Source organism: Manis pentadactyla, chromosome 9 (genome assembly GCF_030020395.1).
Source record: "Manis pentadactyla isolate mManPen7 chromosome 9, mManPen7.hap1, whole genome shotgun sequence".
Classification (NCBI taxonomy): domain Eukaryota; kingdom Metazoa; phylum Chordata; class Mammalia; order Pholidota; family Manidae; genus Manis; species Manis pentadactyla.
This window is the reverse complement of record NC_080027.1, coordinates 123,661,512-123,680,269: the sequence shown is the minus strand read 5'-3', so window position 1 is coordinate 123,680,269 and position 18,758 is coordinate 123,661,512.

The following is an 18,758-nucleotide window of genomic DNA, read 5'->3' as shown; positions in this document are numbered from 1 at the left end:
GATAAGAATAGTTATTTATTTCTAATGATAAAAATGAAACGTATATTGTAGAAATGTTGGAATATTCAGAAAGGAAGTGGCAGAGAATTTTTTTTATTAAGGTATTATTGATACACACTCTTATGAATGTTTCACATGAAAAACAATGTGGTTACTACATTCACCCATATTATCAAGTCACTGCCCATCAGTGTAGTAAGATGCCACAGATTTATTATTTGCCTTCTCTGTGCTACACTGTCTTCCCCATGATCCCCCACACCATGTGTACTAAGCGTAATACCCCTCAATCCCCTTCTCCCTCCATCCCCACCCGCTTTCCCCAACCCCTCCCCTTTGGTAACAGCTAGTGGAAGTGGCAGAGAATTTAAATCTCGGATAATCCTGAGATTTAACAACATTTATTGTTTTAATTTGTAGTATAGTTGATATACAATATTATACTGGTTTCAAGAACACAACATAGTGATCTGATAGTTATCTGCATTACTAAATGCTTGCCCCAGTAAGTGTAGTTACTGTCCGTCAACATAGAAGATACTAGAGTATTGACTATATTCTCTATGTTGTGCTTTAATCCCTGTGATTCATTTATATTATAATTGAAATTTTGTGCCTCTTTATCCCTTTCACTTACTTTACCCACCCACCTGAACACCCCTCCCCATGGTATCCACCAGTCTCTTCTCTGTGTCTATAAATCTAGTTCTGTTTTGTTTGTTTTGGGTTTTTTGGTGTTTTTTTTTTTAGATTCCACATACAAGTGAAATCATGTGGCATTTGTCTTTTTCTGCCTGGCTTATTTATTTTTCTTAGTGTAATATGCTCTAGGTCCATCCATGTTCTTGCAAATGGCAAGATTTCCTTTTTTGTGATTGTATGATACTCCCTTGCATACATGTACCCCTTTATCCATTCATCTATTTGATTGACACTTTGGTTGCTTCCATATCTTGGTTGTTGTAAATGATGTAGCAGTAAACAAAGGAGTGCATGTAATTTTTAGAATCAGTGATTTTTTTTTTCCCAGGTAAATTCTCAGAAGTGGAATTGCCGGGTTGTATTTCTTTTTTCTTTCTGTTTTTTTGAAGAACCTCCATACTGCTTCCCACAATGGCTAGATCAATTTACCTTCCCACCAACAGTGTAGGAAGGTTCCATTTTCTCCACATCCTCTCCAACACTTGTTTTTTCTAGTCTGGATTGTAGCTATTCTGATGGTTCTGAGGAGATAATAACCTCATTGTGATCTTGATTTGTGATCCCCTAATTAGTGATGTTGAGCATCTTTTTATGTACCTGTTGGCCAGATGGAAAAATGTTAAGTTCCTCTGCCCATTTTTAATTGGGTTATTTGTTTTTGTGTTGTTGTTTATTTGGGTATTAACCCCTTATTAAATATATCATTTGCAGATACATTGCATTTTCCTTTTGTTGATGGTTTCCTTTGTTGTGCAGAAGTTTTTTAGTTTGTTGTAGTCCCACTTGTTTATTTTTGCTTTTATTTCCCTTGTCTGGGGAGATGTATCCAGGAAAAAATTGCTCATGCTGCTGGTTCAAGATTCCTCCCTGTGTTTTCTTCCAACAGTTTATGGTTTCATGTCTTAAATTTAGGCCTTTGATCCATTTTGAGTTTACTTTTGTGTACTGTGTAAGACAGTGATTCAGTTTCATTCTTTTGCATATAGCTATCCAGTCTTCCCAACACCTTTTATTGAAGAAACTGTCTTTTCCCCATTGTATGTTCTTGCCTCCTGTGTCATATTATTTTACCATATATGTATGGGTTTATTTCTGGACTCTCTATTGATCCATGTATCTTTTCTTGTGTCTGTACTATACTGTTTTAATCACTGTAGCTTTGTAGTATCACTTGAAATCAGGATGTATGATGCCCCCAGCTTTGTTCTTCTTTCACAAGATTGCTTTGGCTATTCAGGGTCTTTTGTGATTTCATATAGATTTTAGGATTATTCACCGTAGTTCACTGAAAAATGCCATTGATAGTTTGATAGGGTTGCACTGAATCTGTAAATTGCTTTGAGCAGGATGGTGGTTTTCACAATATTAATTTCTCCAATCCATGAGCATGGGCTAGCTTTCCATTTATTTGTGTCTTCAGTTTCTTTCATCAGTGTCTCATAGTTTTCAGAGTACAGATCTTTCACCTCCTTAGTTAGGTTTACTCCTAGGTATTTTATTCTTTTGATGCAATTGTAAATGGAATTATTTTCTTCATTTCTCTTTCTGCTAGTTCATTATTAGTGTATAGAAATGCAACATATTTCTGTATATTGATTTTGTATCCTGCAACTTTACTGAATCCATTTATTATTTCTAATAGGTTTTGATGGAGTCTTTGGGACTTTCTGTATATATAGTATCATGTCACTGCAAATAGTGATGGTTTTACTTCTTCCTTACCAGTTTGGGTACTTTTGTTTCTTTTTTTGTCTGATTCTTATGGCTAGGAATTCCAGTCCTGTGTTGAGTAAAAGTCATGAGAGTAGAGTTCCTTGCCTTTGTTTGATCTTGGAGGAAGAGCTTTTAATATTTGTATGTTGAGTGTGATGTTTGCCATGGGTTTGTCATATGTGGCCTTTATTATGTTCAGGTACGTTCCCTCTAAACCCACTTTGTTGAGAGTTTTTAGCATGAGTTTTCAGCAAAATTCAACATTTTGTCAAATGCTTTTTCAGCATTTATTGAGAAGATTATATTTTTATCCTTTTATTGATGTGGTGTATCACATTGATCTGCAGGCATTGTACCATCCTTACATCCCTGGAATAAATCCCATTTGGTTGTGATGAATGATCCCTTTGATGTTTTTGAATTCTAATTCAAAATACTTTGCTAATATTTTATTGAGGATTTTTGCATCTCTGTTCACCAGGGATATTTGTACTTTTCTTTTGTTGTAAAGTCTGTCTGGTTTTGGTATTAGAGTAATGCTGGGCTTGTAGAATGAGTTTGGAAGTATTTCCTCTACTTCTATTTTTTGGAAAATCTCATGAAGAATCGGTATTAGCCCTTTAAACGTTTTGTAGAAATAACCTGTGAAGCCATCTGGTTCTGGACTTTTGTTTGTTGGCAGTGTTTTGTTTACCAATTCAATTTTGTTAGTTTGTTCAATTTCAATATGTTCAGATACTCAGTTTCTTCCTGTGTAAACCTGTTAAGTCCACCTGGTCTAATGTGTTCAAGCCACTGTTTCTTTTTTTTTTTTGTAGATAATTATTTTTTATTGAAGGGTAGCTGACACACAGTATTACATTAGTTTCAGGTGTACAACACAGTGATTCAACATTTATATACATGATAATTCTAGCTACCAGCTATCACCATACAAAGTTGTTACAATATTTTGACTATATTCCTTGTGCTATATATTACATCCCGGTTACTTTTTTATTTTACAATTGGAAGTGTATACTTTTTTTTTTTTTTTTGAGAGGGCATCTCTCATATTTATTGATCAAATGGTTGTTAACAACAATAAAATTCTGTATAGGGGAGTCAATGCTCAATGCACAATCATTAATCCACCCCAAGCCTAATTTTCATCAGTCTCCAATCTTCTGAAGCATAACGAACAAGTTCTTACATGGAGAACAAATTCTTACATAGTGAATAAGTTACATGGTGAACAGTGCAAGGGCAGTCATCACAGAAACTTTTGGTTTTGCTCATGCATTATGAACTATAAACAATCAGTTCAAATATGAATATTCGTTTGATTTTTATACTTGATTTATATGTGGATACCACATTTCTCTATTATTATTATTTTTAATAAAATGCTGAAGTGGTAGGTAGATGCAAGATAAAGGTAGAAAACACAGTTTAGTGCTGTAAGAGGGCAAATGTAGATGATCAGGTGTGTGCCTATAGACTAAGTATTAATCCAAGCTAGACAAGGGCAACAAAACATCCACGGATGCAGAAGATTTCTCTCAAAACGGGGGGTGAGGTTCTAAGCCTCACCTCTGTTGATCCCCATTTTCTCACCAGATGGCCCCCTGCGACTGTGCCTGTCTTAGGTTGTTCCTCCCTTGAGGAATCTTACCCGTCTCTGGCTAACCAGTCATCTTCCGGGGCCATACAGGGAAATGTAAAGTTGGCAAGTAAGAGAGAAGCAATATTGTTTGAAAAGGTTAGCTTTTTACTTTTTTGCAGATTTATGCCCTGTGGCTTCTATGCCCAGCATTTGTCTTGAGGTGTCTTTACCACTTGGAAGAATTATGATACTCGGTAATTTCGATATGAGGCACAAATTCTACTTAGGGATTGTAATTATGAAGGAAGAAGAGAAGCTATAGAAGTAGCAGACAGAAGAAAACATGGGAAGATTGATTATTTCTTTGACATACCTTCTTGTAGTGTACCATAAGAACTAAGTGTGTATAGGTTTTAAATTACTAATTAAATTGCGTGCACACATTAACATAATAGGAATACAGCTACATAACCAAAGCAGACCTACAATTACCAGCCATCTCCAGTGAAACCAAGAAAACCAGTTAGGCACCCTAGGCATTTGTGAAAACTTAATGATATGATGGATATTGTTTAACTGAATTTGAATATTTCGAGAAAAATCAGACAAATTAAAACAACACATTCCTGGGAACTGTTCACATCCCATATGTGCTTTTAACAGTAGATAGTCTATATTCGCAAGATTTTGGAGCACTGCAACTTGCACTTCTCCTAATTCTTGGTTGAGTTCCAACAGTATAGATCCAGTCAAATTTGTTGTTTTACTGTATGCACAGGCCAGCTTAGATATCTCCTTCCTCATTCCCATGGCAAGTCCAGGAACCGGTGGGATGAATGCAGCTACAACTGCAACAGCACCAGGATCTTTGTTGAAGTTTTTTGATGATCATCTTCTGGAATGACTCTTCCAGAGAATATTGATGTTGAAAGTTCTTCTTCATATCGTGTCTTAATTCATTTTCTGGGTAACCAAATTAGGCTTTGATCCTCTGTATAAACACAAACAAACCCTTTGTCCACACTTTGATATGCCCTTTATACCGTTGTGAAGAACTTATTGGAGATCACCACACAGGAACTGCTTTTTTTTTTTTTTTTTTTTTAAAGAGAAAGGAATATTATCAGAAAAATGTACTTCCATAGCTGATCATCTGACACCCTTTAAGTGATCAAAATTAAGGATATTTAAAGCATGCATTAATCGGTGATTTGCAGTTAGTTTTATTCTATCAGGGAGTAATCTCCCTTTTCTTCCTTTTTTTTTTTGTTATCATTAATCTACAATTACATGAAGAACATTATGTTTACTAGGCTCTCCCCTATACCAGGTCCCCCCCACAAACCCCCTTACAGTCACTGTCCATCAGCATAGCAAAATGTTGTATAATCACTACTTGTCTTCTCTGTGTTGTACAGCCCTCCCCTTTCTCCCACCCCCCCATTATGCATGCTAATCATAATACCCCCTTTCTTCTTCCCTCCCCTTATCCCTCCCTACCCACCCATCCTCCCCAGTCCCTTTCCCTTTGGTACCTGTTTGTCCATTCTTGAGTTCTGTGATTCTGCTGCTGTTCTGTTCCTTCAGTTTTTCCTTTGTTCTTATACTCCACAGATGAGTGAAATCATTTGGTATTTCTCTTATTCTGCTTGGCTTATTTCACTGAGCATAATACCCTCCAGCTCCATTCATGTTGTTGCAAATGGTAGGATTTGTTTTCTTCTTATGGCTGAGTAATATTCCATTGTGTATATCTACCACATCTTCTTTATCCATTCATCTACTGATGGATACTTAGGTTGCTTCCAATTCTTGGCTATTGTAAATAGTGCTGCAATAAACATAGGGGTGCATCTGTCTTTTTCAAACTTGAGTGCTGCATTCTTAGAGTAAATTCCTAGGAGTGCAATTCCTGGGTCAAATGGTAAGACTATTTTGAGCGTTTTGAGGAACCTCCATACTGCTTTCCACAATGGTTGAACTAGCTTACATTCCCACCAGCAGTGTAGGAGGGTTCCCCTTTCTCCACAACCTTGCCAACATTTGTTGTTGTTTGTGTTTTGGATGGTAGCCATCCTTACTGGTGTGAGGTGATACCTCATTGTGGTTTTAATTTGCATTTCTCTGATAATTAGCGATGTGGAGCATCTTTTCATGTGCCTGTTGGCCATCTGTATTTCTTTTTTAGAGAACTATCTGTTGAGCTCCTCTGCCCATTTTTTAATTGGATTATTTGTTTTTGGTTTGTTGAGGTGGGTGAGCTCTTTATATATTTTGGACATCAAGCCTTTATCAGATCTGTCTTTTACAAGTATATTCTCCCATACTGTAGGGTACCTTTTTGTTCTATTGATGGTGTCTTTTGCTGTACAGAAGCTTTTCAGCTTAATATAGTCCCACTTGTTCATTTTTGCTGTTGTTTTCCTTGCCCAGGGAGATATGTTCAAGAAGAGGTCACTCGTGTTTATGTCTAAGAGGTTTTTGCCTATGTTTTCTTCTAAGAGTTTTATGGTTTCATGACTTACATTCAGGTCTTTGATCCATTTTGAATTTACTTTTGTATATGGGGTTAGACAATGGTCCAGTTTCATTTTCCTACATGTAGCTGTCCAGTTTTGCCAGCACCATCTGTTGAAGAGACTGTTGTTTCGCCATTGTATGTCCATGGCTCCTTTATCAAATATTAATTGACCATATATGTTTGGGTTAATGTCTGGAGTCTCTTAATTGATATTCTGTGTGGATGATGTATCCATTAATGTTGGGGGATGAAGGGGTGTGGTGTTTAATCCCCTACTGTTACTGTGTTACTGTCAATTTCTCCCTTATATCTGTTAGGATTCACTTTATACATTTAGGGCTTCCTATTTTGTGTGCATATTTACAATTACTATGTCCTCTTGTTGGACTGAGCTCTGTCTTTATGTAATGCCCTTTGTCTTTCCTTGCTTTTTGTTTTGAAGTCTTTTTTTGTCTGATATACTATTACTACTCCTGTTTTTTCCTCTCTTCCATTTGCCTGGAATTTCTTTTCAGTCTATACATGTCTTTAGGTCTGAAATGAGTCTCGTGTAGGCAGCAAATAGATGGGTCTTGATTCTTTATCTCTTCAGCCACCCTGTGTGTTTTGATTGGTGCGTTTAGTCCATTTACATGAAAGTAATTATCGATAGGTGTGTCCTTACTGCCATTTTGTTAATTGTTTTCTGGTGGTTGTATAGTTCCTCTGTTTCTTTCTTCCTCTCTTGCTTCCCTTGTGATTTGTTGATTCCTTTAGTATTATACTTGAATTCCTTTCTTTTTATTTTTCATGTACCTATTATAACCTTTAGGTTTATGGTTACCTAAGGTACCCATATAATTTCCTAAGTATATAACAGTCTGTATAGTAAGTTGATAGTCACTCAATTTTTGAACATATTCTAAAACTACTACTTATTTATTCTGTTTCCTCTTCCACATCTTATGTATATGATGTCATAATCTCCCCTTTTATTTTGTGTGTCCCTTGACTAATTTGTGTATAGTTGATTTTACTATTTTTTGTCTTTAGCACTTCGTAATTGCTTTGGAAGTGATTGGTCTAGTGCCTTTACTGTAGGTTTGTTTTCACTGATGAAAAACATTTAAAATTAAAAACATTTCCATGTAAAGAAGGCCCTGTAACACACCCTATAAGGCTTGTTTAGTGGTGGTGAATTCTTTTAACCTCTGTTTATCTGGAAAACTTTCAATTCTCAGTGATAATCTTTCTGGGTAGAGTGTTCTTGGTTGTAGTTTTGTTTTTTTTTTTCTTTTTCTTTCAGCGCTTTAAATATTTCATGTCATTCCCTTTTGGCCTGTAAAGTTTGTGCTGAGAAGTCTGCTCATAGTCTTAATAGAGCTCCCATTATAGGTAACTGTCTGCTTTTCTCTTTCTGCTTTTAAGATTCTCTCTGTAATTTTTGCCATTTTAATTATTATGTATCTTGATGTGGAACTTACTGGGTTCATCACCTCAGGGCCTCTCTGCACTTTCAGGACCTAGATGTCTGCCTTCTTCCGCAGACTGACGAAGCTTTCAGCTATTATTTCTTCAAATGGACTTTCTGTTACTTTGTCTCTCTATTCTCCTTCTGGAACGCCTGTTCTGTGAATATTGTTTGCTTTGGAGTTGTTGCAGAGCTCTCAGTATCTCTTCAATTTTAGAATTCTTTTTTTCTCTGTTTCTCAGCTTTGCTGCTTCCCACTGCCCTATCTTCCAGCTCACTGATCTGTCCCTCTGCCTCCTGCAGCCTACGATTCATTCTATTGTATTTTTCATTTTGGTTATTGTGTTCTTCAGCTCTGAATGGCTCTTTTTTAAATATTTTCTGTCTCTTTGTTGAAGTTCTGGCTGAGATTGTCAATTCTCCTCCCCAGTTCAGTGAGCATCTTTATGACTGTTATTTTGAATTCTTTTATCAGGAAGATTTCTTATCTTCCTTTCATTTAGCACTTTTCCTGGTGTTTTGTCTTGTTCTTTTGTTTAGAACATGTTCCTCTGTGTCCTCATTTTGTCTGGATCTCTGTGTTTCTTCCTTTGTATTAGATGCACCAGCTGTGCCTCCTGGTGTTGAAACTAGTGGCTTTATGAAGTCGACATCCTGTGGTGCCCAGAACACAAAATCCCCTGCATGCCACAGCCTGGTTCTCTGTTCTTGCTGAGTTGGCTTTGCTGTTGGTGATCTGTTGGAGGGGCCTGCCTTCTGCTTGTGCCAGGAATGGCAGTCCCCACTGCTAGCCTGTGTGCCTGTCTGACAGCAATGGTGAAACCCCACTGCTGTGCCTTTGTGTGATGTCTGGTGTTTCTGCTGTGATGGGCGGGGCCACCTGTCAGCAGTGGCAAACTACTGTAGAGTGTTTGGGTGAGGCAGGTCTTTGGAGGGATGGGGTCTGCGCCAGCAGGGTAAGTGAAGAGTTTCAGAGCTGGCTCCCTCAAGTGTCTGGCCAGTTGGGCTGAGGGAGAGCTGGGGAAGTGTCATCTGCTTGCCTTTCCTTCCCTGGAGAGAGCTCCTTAGACCCCCACACCTCCAGCACACTCCCCAAGGCTAGCAAATCTTTCAAACTGCCACATCTCTGTTGGGTCTCAGGGAACCACAGAGCACACCGGTCTTCCACAAGTGACCAGACATTCAACCCTCCCCTCACCCCCTGCACCACTCTGCACTGCAACTCTCTCTGGTGTCCAGCCCTGTTAATCTCAAAGCCCAGTACAATTGGTACTCTCCTTCCCAGAGAGATCCCCAGGGCCAGGTGTGCCGGGTTTCTGAGCATTTATCCCCTTCCCACTCTGTTCCTCTCCTTCCCACCTGTGGGCTGAGATGAGGGTAGAGTTTGGAGCCTGATCAATAATGGCTCTGCCCCTTTAACCCTTCTCAATGTGTCCTCTTTGCCTTGTGTAGACAGTCTCTTCTGCAATCTTCAGTTTTTTTCAGTTGTATTTGATGTAGTTGCATCCTTGTATATGTGGGAGGAGATTATCACAGTGACCTCCTATTCTGCAGTCTTCCTACATCTCAAGAATAGTTTTAAAACTGGGATTTTATGTTTGCAGGCACCCACTATTGTCATTATATCACAATTGTCACAGCTTTAGGTTTAGAGTGTGGATCTTTAATTTGGATTAAGGCATTTGTTAGCCAAGAAATGTCAGGGGCAGTTCCTGGGGTCAGGCTAATAGGCAGCATTTCATGTTAAGTGGATAACACTGCAGCTTTTCCTTAAATACTTCAACCTTTTAGAACCAATCATAGCTACCTACTCCTGGTGTGCTGTTGTGGGATGCTTGGTAAACTTTTTCTTAAGGTGGCCTGAAAACTTCAAGTCTATTAGTACTTAAAACTTAATTTAAAAGTTACAGCCAATGGAATTTTTAAAAATTGAATTAGTAATATTAGCTTAGTACATGTTTATGATCAATATTCAAATAATACAGAAAGATACAAAGTAGAAAACAAAAGTGTCTCCTTTCTCCATTGTTCTCCATAGACAGTCACTATTAAGAGGTAAGTGCTTGTCCTTCTGAACTCTTTACAAGTAGGTATAATTTCATTTGTTTCTCATTTTGGTATTTTTATTTTTACTTGAAAGTTTTAATTTTTAGCTGTGGTAAAATGCACATTTTTTATCTTAATTCTTTTTAACGGTATAGCTCAGCAGTGTTAGTAGCTCATGTTGAACAGTCCATCTCTAGAACGTTTTTATCTTGCAAAACTGAAACTCTGCCCATTAAACAACAACTTGTCAGCCCTCATTCCCCCAGCCTCTGGCAACTACCATTCTGCCTTGTGTTTCTATGAGTTTAACTACTTTATACCTCTTATAAATGGAGTCATCCAGTATTTCTCTTTGTGACCGGTTTACTTCACTTAGCATAATGTCTTTGAGGTTCATCCACACTGTAGAATGTATCAGAATTTCCTTCCTTTTTTAAGGCTGAATGATATTCCATTGTATGTATTTTCACATTTTGTTTATACATTGAACTGTTGGTAGACATCTGGGTGGGTTGGTTCCACTTTTTTGCTATTGTGAATAATATTGCAGTGAATGTGGATATACAAATAATTCTTCAAAACCTTACTTTCAGTCTTTCTGAGTGTATAGCCAGATTTTTTTTTTTGAGAAGCCATTATATGGTTTTCAACAGCAGCTGCACCATTTTACATTTTCATCAATAATGCACAAGGGTTCCAATTTGTCCACATCCTTGGCAAGATTATTTTCTATTTTTGATAGCCATCATCCCAGTGACTGTGGGGTGATAGCTCATGGTTTTGATTTGCATTTCCATTATTGGTTGTGTTGAGCATCTTTTCATATGTCTATTGGGCATTTGTATATCTTTTGGAGAAATGTCTATTCAAGTTCTTAGCCCATTTTAAACAGGTTTTGTTGTTGAGTTGAAGGAGTTCTTTATTCTGGATATTAATCCCTTATTAGATACAATGTGCAAATATTTCCTCTCATGCCTTAGGTTGTGTCTTGATGCACAGAAGTGTTTAATTTTGATGTAATCCAGTTTTATCTGTTTTTACTTTTGTTGTCTGTGCTTTTGGTTTCATAGGTCTTTATGTACACATACTCTGCAGCTTGGCTCTTATCAACAAAACCTGAACATAGTTCCATGTTAAACAGCTGTAATATATTCCATTGTACGAGTCTCTCAGTTTAAGTTATCACCCCCTGTTGGTGGAATTTTAGGCTGTTAACAGTTAAAAGTTTTGTAATGAACATCTTCATACCTGCTTTTGTCCACTTACATGTTTCTGTGAGATGATTTCTTAGACGTGGAATTGCTAGATCAAAGGATATGCACATTTAAAAAATTCTATAGGTACTTCTAAATTGCCTTCCAAAGTACACATGAGAAAATTGTTTTCTTTGTACCAGCCAGCCATTAGGCAGCACTTGAATGAAACTCACAGGTGTATTGAATAGGCCACTATGAAATAATAACTGCTGATATCCTAAGGATGCCAGAGTAGAAATGCAGAAGAAACTTGGTCTTTGATGACTTTTAAGCCACTGCATTAATCATCTCTGGAACCTCTCTACCACCAAACTTGTTATGTGAGGGATTAAATTTCCTGGTTGGATTTTCTGTTACTTACAACTAAAGCATTGTTATCTGAGAACAATGTCAGAACAGGGCCACCTGTATTTAGTGCATCTTGAGCTTGAAAGGTAACCAGTTGTTCAGTGAAGAATTCTTAAACCGTATTTGAGAAAGTTGGTAATTGAAGTGATAGTCTCAGGCTATAGGGGGGATACAAATGAAGTGATGTGACTGGTTTTATTCAGTAAGACAGTAAACTTTATTTCCTTCCCTAGTTAAGAAAATAATTCCTGAGAAAGATGATCTTGGATCATCATTCCATGTCCATAGAAACTACAATCTCTGGAGTATTAACAGATTAGCCTTGTCCCCAAGGTCATCCTGAGTTAGAGATGTTTTGCTGGGCTGGGAAATTGCATAAGGGAACTGGAGAAAATAAACAAATGAATCCTTCCTGATGGGCTGGGTTGTAAACCAAAAATAAAAGTTGGACAGTAGGAGTATAGTGAAGGAGGGACGATTTTCCCCAGAAAAGCAGCCTTCTTTAGGTTCTGTATTTGATAAGGTGCTCAGTTTGGGAAGGTGTATCTTGTTTTCCACCAATGTCAGCTTCTACTGGTTGTTCTTACATGCCATACATAATGAAAAATACATAATTCCGTCCTTGTGTTAGGAGACTTGGGGAAGTGATGAGGTGTAAAGGGAAAGATGACATTGGGAGTTCACATACCTGGGTTTCAATCCCAACCTTAGAATTACCCAAGTCTCTCAACCTCAGTTTCATACAGTTGTTGGAAAACCTAATGGGATTATAATACGGTTTTGCAGGCCTCGGGAAAGCTCAAGAAGTATTTCCAAATGATAATTTGTAGTTTAAAAGATTTTCTAGGAACATGTGTGGGGAAAATATAAACTCATTCCACATAGAGCCAAGATATCATTCTGGGAATCTGTTCTGTTTTTTTCTTAGTCAGGTTTATTGAGGTGTAATTTTCACATTCTAAAATTTATACTTTATACACATACGCTTTACTGACATTTAACTGAATGGATGCAATCGCATAACTACTACCTTAGTCAAAACAGTATTTCCATGATCCAGTATGTTGCCTCAGAACCCTTCACAGTCAGTCCACTTCACTCACCCTAGCTCCAAGCAACCACTGATCTGATTTCTGGCCTTACAGCTTTACCTTTTTCAGAATGTCATATAAATAGAATCTTAGAGTATGAAGCCTTTTATGTCTGCTTCCTTCATAAAATATTTTTGAGACTTGTGTTCTATGTATCACATTGCTGAGTAGTACTGTGTTTTATGGATATACCACAATTTGTTTATCCACTAACTAGTTAATGGATATTTGTGTTATTTCCAATTTGTGGCAGTTGTGTATATTGCTGTACAATTCACATGCAGGCCTTTGTGCAGAAATATGTTTAAACTCTTGCATAAATATCTAGGAGTGGGATGTCTTGGTCAAAAGTAAGTGTATGTTTATGATACACTGTCAGACTTTTAAAAGTGGCTGTACTGTTTGCATTCTCATTAGCAGTGTATGTAAATTCCAGTGCTCTGCATCCTCACCAGCAATTGATCATTATTGTGTCCTTCCTTCTACTAGCTTTGAGCTTCATTTGTTCTTTTTCTAGTATTTTTAGATTGTGAGTTTAGCCTGCTTATTTGGGATTGTTCTTGTTTCCTGAGGAAGTCCTGTGTCGCTCTGTATTTCCCTCTTAGAACCTCTTTTGCAGTGTCCCACAAGTTTTGAACTGTTATATTTTTGTTTTCATTTACTTCCATGTATTGGTTTGATTTGTTTTGAATTTTTCATTGATTTATTGATTATTTAGAAGCATGTTGTTTAGCTTCCACATGTTCATGAGCTTTTGTTTTCTTTGTATAATTTATTTCTAGTTTCATACCATTGTGGTCTGAGAAGTTGCTTGATAAAATGTAATTCTTTTTGAGTAAAGAGGCTCTTTTTGTGGCGTAGTATGTGATGTAGTCTGGAGAACGTTCCATGTACACTTGCGAAAAATGTGTGTTCTGCTGCTTTTGAGTGGAATGTTCTGTAGATTTCTGTTAAGTCCATCTGATCTAATATGTTGTTCAATGCCTCTCTTTCTTTCTTTATTTTCTGTCTGGTTGATCTATTGATGTGAGTGGTGTGTTAAAGTGCCCTAATACCACCAATGAATTGCAGTTTCTTTCCCCCTTTAATTCTGTTAGTATTTGTTTTAACGTATTTAGATGGTTCTAAGTTGGGTGCATAGATATTTACATATAATGGTTATATCTTCAGTTGGACTGACCCCTTTATCATATGTAACATCCTTCTTTGTCTCTTGTTATGAAGTCTATCTTGTCTATATAAATACTACTAGTATTGCTTTTTTCTCCCTATTATTTGCATGAAATATCTCTTCCCATCCCTTCACTTTCAGTCTGTGTATGTCTTTGGGTCTGAAATGAGTCTCTCATAGGCAGCATATTGATGGGTCTTGTTTCTTTATGGATTGTGCCACTCTGTGTCTTTCGATAGGTACATTTAGTCTATTTACATTTAAGGTAATTATTAATAGGTATGTACTTATTGCTATTTTACTAGTTGTTTACTGGTTGTTTCTGTAGTTCCTCTCTGTTCCTTTTTTCCTCTCTTATATTCTTGTTATTTGATGGTTTTCTTTAGTGTTGTGATTATATTTCTTTTAAATTTTTGTGTCTCTACTATAGGTTTTAGGTTGTAGATAGCTTCCTAACTATGTAAGTCTATGTTAAGTTGATGATCACTCTATTTCAAACACAATCTAAAATTTTAAAATTTTGCTTCCTCCTCTACACTTTATGTATTAGATGTCATAATCTGCATTTTTTATGTATCCCTTGAATGATTTTGTATATAGTCAGTTTTACTACTTTGGTTTTAATTTCAGACTTGCTTGGTAAGCAGTCTACTGTCTTTACTGTGGGTTTATTTTCACTGCTGAAAAGCATTTAGACTAAAAATGTTGGTTTAGTGGTAGTGAATTCTTCAGCCTGTGTTTATCTGGGAAATTTTTAATCTCTTCCTTCAAATTTGAATGATAATCTTACTGTGTAGAAGATCCTTGGTTGAAGGTCCTTCTGCTTCAGTGTATTAAATATTTCATGCTACTCCTTCCTGGCCTGTAAAGCTGATGGGGTTTCCAATACAAGTAATCTTTTCTTTCTCTTTGGCTGCTTTCAATACTCCGTCCTCATCCTTAATCCTTGTCATTTTTTTATTATATGTTTTGGTGTTGTTTTAGGATTCCTTTTGTTAAGGGCTCTCTGCACTTCCAGGACTTTAGTGTCTGTTTCCTTCTCCAGATTGGGGAGATTTTCAGCAGTTATTTCTTCAAAGAGACTTTCTATTCTTCTCTCTCTCTTCTGGTACTCCTATTATACAAGTATTGTTTCGTTTGGAATGTCACACAATTCTCATAGCATCCTCTCATTTCTAGAGATACTCTTTTCCCTTTGTTCCTCAGCTTTGTTGTTTTCCTGTTCTCTAATTTCCATCTCATTGTCTCTATTTGCAGCAGTCTAGTATTCATTCCCTCCATTGTATATTTTATTTCAGTTATTGTATTCTTCATCTCTGAGTGGCTGTTTCCAACTCATCTCTTCGTTGAAGTCCTCCGTGAGAGCATCGGTACTTTTCTGCAGATCAGCGAGCATAATTAGGACTGTTACTTTGAAATCTTTCTCAAGAAGATTGGTGATCTCTGTTTCATTTAGCCTTCTTTCTGGTGTCTTATCCTGTCGTTTTGTTTGGAATATATTCCTCTGCCTCCTTGTTTTGTCAGGGTTTCTGTTTCTTCCTTTGTATTAGATGAATCTGCTGTGCTTCCTGGTCTAGAGAGTAATGGCTTTATGTAGAAGGCATCCTGTGGTGCCCAGAAGCTCAGGACTCTTTACTCTTCGTGCCTGGTTCTCCTTTGCAGTGGAACACCAGTTGCTGTTTTAGGGTTGTGGGCAGGGCCCCTTTCTGTCTGTCTGCCAGCCTGCAGTGATCTCTCCCAGTCCCCTGTGGATGGCCATTTGCTTCTGCCAGCCCTTTGTGAGCCCAGCAGCAGTGCTTCTGCTGGGATCATCGTGTCTGGGGCTGCCCTCTGCCTACCGTGCAGCAACAGAGCTCTGCTAGGCTAACGGGGTGGGCGAGGTAGTCACACAGCACCAGGCTGGGCCACCAGTAAGTAGGGAGTGCTTGGAGCTGGCTCTCCCAGGTGCCTACCCAGTTGGGCTGAGATAGCCTCCTGCTTGTGGGGTAGGGTGGGGGAAGGGCTGGGGTCCCCACTGATCGTGGCTTTGCCACTTTACCCTTCTCTGTGTGGTCCTCTCTTCACCAGGTGTAGGTGTTCTGTTCTGCAGTCTTCAAGTCGTTTTCAGGGTTAGTAGTATTTGCTGTAGTTGTTTTCCTGTGTGTGTGTGGGAGGAGGTTTGTGCCTTACCTTCCTACTCCACCATCTTTCCCCCCCTTCACCAGCAATAGGTATTGTCATATTTTTTGTCTCCATTCTAATACATGTATAATGGTATTGCATTTTAATTTGCATTTTCATAGTATTTAGCAGTTTTGTTTGTCTTTTCATGTGCTTTCTTGCCATCTATTACCAATTTTTTGGTGAAGTGGCTCTTCAGAGATTTTGCCATTTTAAAATGTTGAATTGTCTGGTTTTTCTTTTTGTGTGGGAGTTCTTTATATGTTCTGAATAGAAACTTACTAGATAGGGGTTTAATATTTTTTTCCCAATTTGTGGCTTATCTTTTCATTTCTGTACAATGTCTTAAAGAGCACAATGTTTTCACTTTTTCTACTTTCAAGTTTCATTTATCAAAATTTTTTCTCTTACAGTTCATGCTTTTGTGTCCTAAGAATTCTTTGCTAAACAAAAGGTCACAAAGATTTTTTTCTGATGCTCTCTTCTAGAATTCTTAGATTTTGCATTAAATGCATAATACTTTTTGAGTTAATTTTATGAGATGAGGCAAGGTATAGATTAAGGGTAATTTTTTTTTTCAGTTGTATGATCTGTATTCCAGGATGACTTGTTCAGAAGACTGTCATTTTCCATTGATTAATCTTAGCCCTTTTGTTGAAAATCTGTTGACCATATGTGTGGGCTACCTTTTCTAGACTGTTCTTGTTCCATTGTTCTGTAGATCTGTCATCTTATCAATACCATATTATCTTTTTTACTATAGCTTTGTAATAAGCTTTGAAAACAGGTAGTGGGAATCCTCCAGCTTTGTTCTTCCTTCTCAGAATAGTCTGTTTTAGGATTTTTGCATTTCCATATAGATTTTACAGCTTGTCAATTTCTACATAAAAAGACTGCTGGGATTTTGGTTGAGTGCTTAACTCTGTAGATCATTTTGGGAAGAACGGATATCTTAATATTGTCTTCCATTGATGAACATGATATATATCTACGTTTATTTAGGTTTTCTTTTATTTCTCTCATCAGTATTTTTCAGTTTTCAGCATATAATTCTTAAACATATTTTGTTGGATTTATCCCTTCCTATGCATTTTGTGTTTTTTGATGCTGTTGTAAATGGTACTCTTTTTCTAATTTAATTCCCACTTGTTTATATCTACTATATAGAAATACAACTGATTTTTGAAAATTGACCTTGTGTTCTGTGACCTTTCCAAACTCAGTTATTAATTCTAGTAGCTTTTTTTGTGTGGATTACTTAGGATTTTCCATATAGACGATAATTTTGTCTACAAATGAAAATGTAAGAAATTTTTAAAAATCCAAATAAGAAGTTTTATTTCTTCCTTTCCAGACTAAGCTTTTTATTTTTCTTGCCTTATTTTAGTGGCTGGGACCAGCCTATATAAGTGGCAGGACTACATATCCATATCTTGTTTCTGATCTTAGGAGTATTTTCAGGAAATCTTAGGGAGAAAACATATAGTTGTAGGATTTTTGTATGTTTCTTTATCAGGCTAAGTTCCCTTCAAGTCTAATTTGCTTAGAGTTTTTATCATGAATGTATGTTGAATTTTGTCATCATTTTTCCTGCATCTATTGAGGCTATCATAATGCTTTTTCTGTTATAGTCTGATAAAGCAAATTGCATTAACTGATTTTCAGCAATGAACTAACCTTGTATTTCAACCTACACCCACTTAGTCATGGTTTATTATCTATTTTATGTGTTGCTGAATTCAATTTGTTTAAGGATTTCTGTGTCTGTGCTCATGAGGAATATATGTCTGGTTTCCTTGTAACGTTTTTGTCTGGTTTTAGTATCGGTTCTAGTGGCATAAAAATTGGGAAGTGTCCCCTCTTTTATTTTTTGAAAGAGTTTTTATAGGATTGATATCATTCCTTCCTTAAATTTTTAGTGTATTTCACCTGTGAGGCCATCTGACCTAAAATGTTTCTACAATTTTCCCACAATTTGGAAGTCTTTATCATGTGACCTATTCTAAGGAACTTACAAACTTGCTTAGGGCACTGTATTACACATATATCCCATAGAAGAAATTACAAAGCATATATAAATACTAAAGAATAAATGGCATAATCTCAGAAGGTGGTCTGGAGCATACTGTGAAAAGGCATTGTCAATGCACTTGAAGTTGAAGTCCCTTAGCCTGGCTTTCAATGCTTTCTAGATTTAGCCTTATCTCCCAGGACTCCCTATTATAAGAATACTTCTCTGTATTCAAACATAACTCACTGTCTCATAAGCTCACCTATTTTTATAACTTGTTTTCCTGGTAGAGGATTTTTACTACTAATTCAATTACTTTAATAGATCTGTGGGGCTATTCAGATTATCTACATTTATTGGGTAAACTTTGAGAGTTCTGTTTTTAAAGGAGATTGTCCATTTTATCTAGTTGTCAATTTTACTGGCATCGAGTTGTTCTAATATTCCCTTATTCTTTCAGTGCTAGAAGGATCTGCAGAGATGCCTTCTCTCTCATTCCTAATATTTGTAGTTTGTATCTTCTGTATTCTTTCCTTGATCAGTCTAATTAGAAACTTTCATTTTTATTGAAATACTCTTTTGAACCAGCTTTTCATTAATGTTTGTTGTTTTCATTAACTTGCCTCTAATATTTTACTGTTTTCAACTTCATCTATTTCTGCTGTTATTTTCTTCCATCTGGTTGCTTTAGATTTGGTTTGATC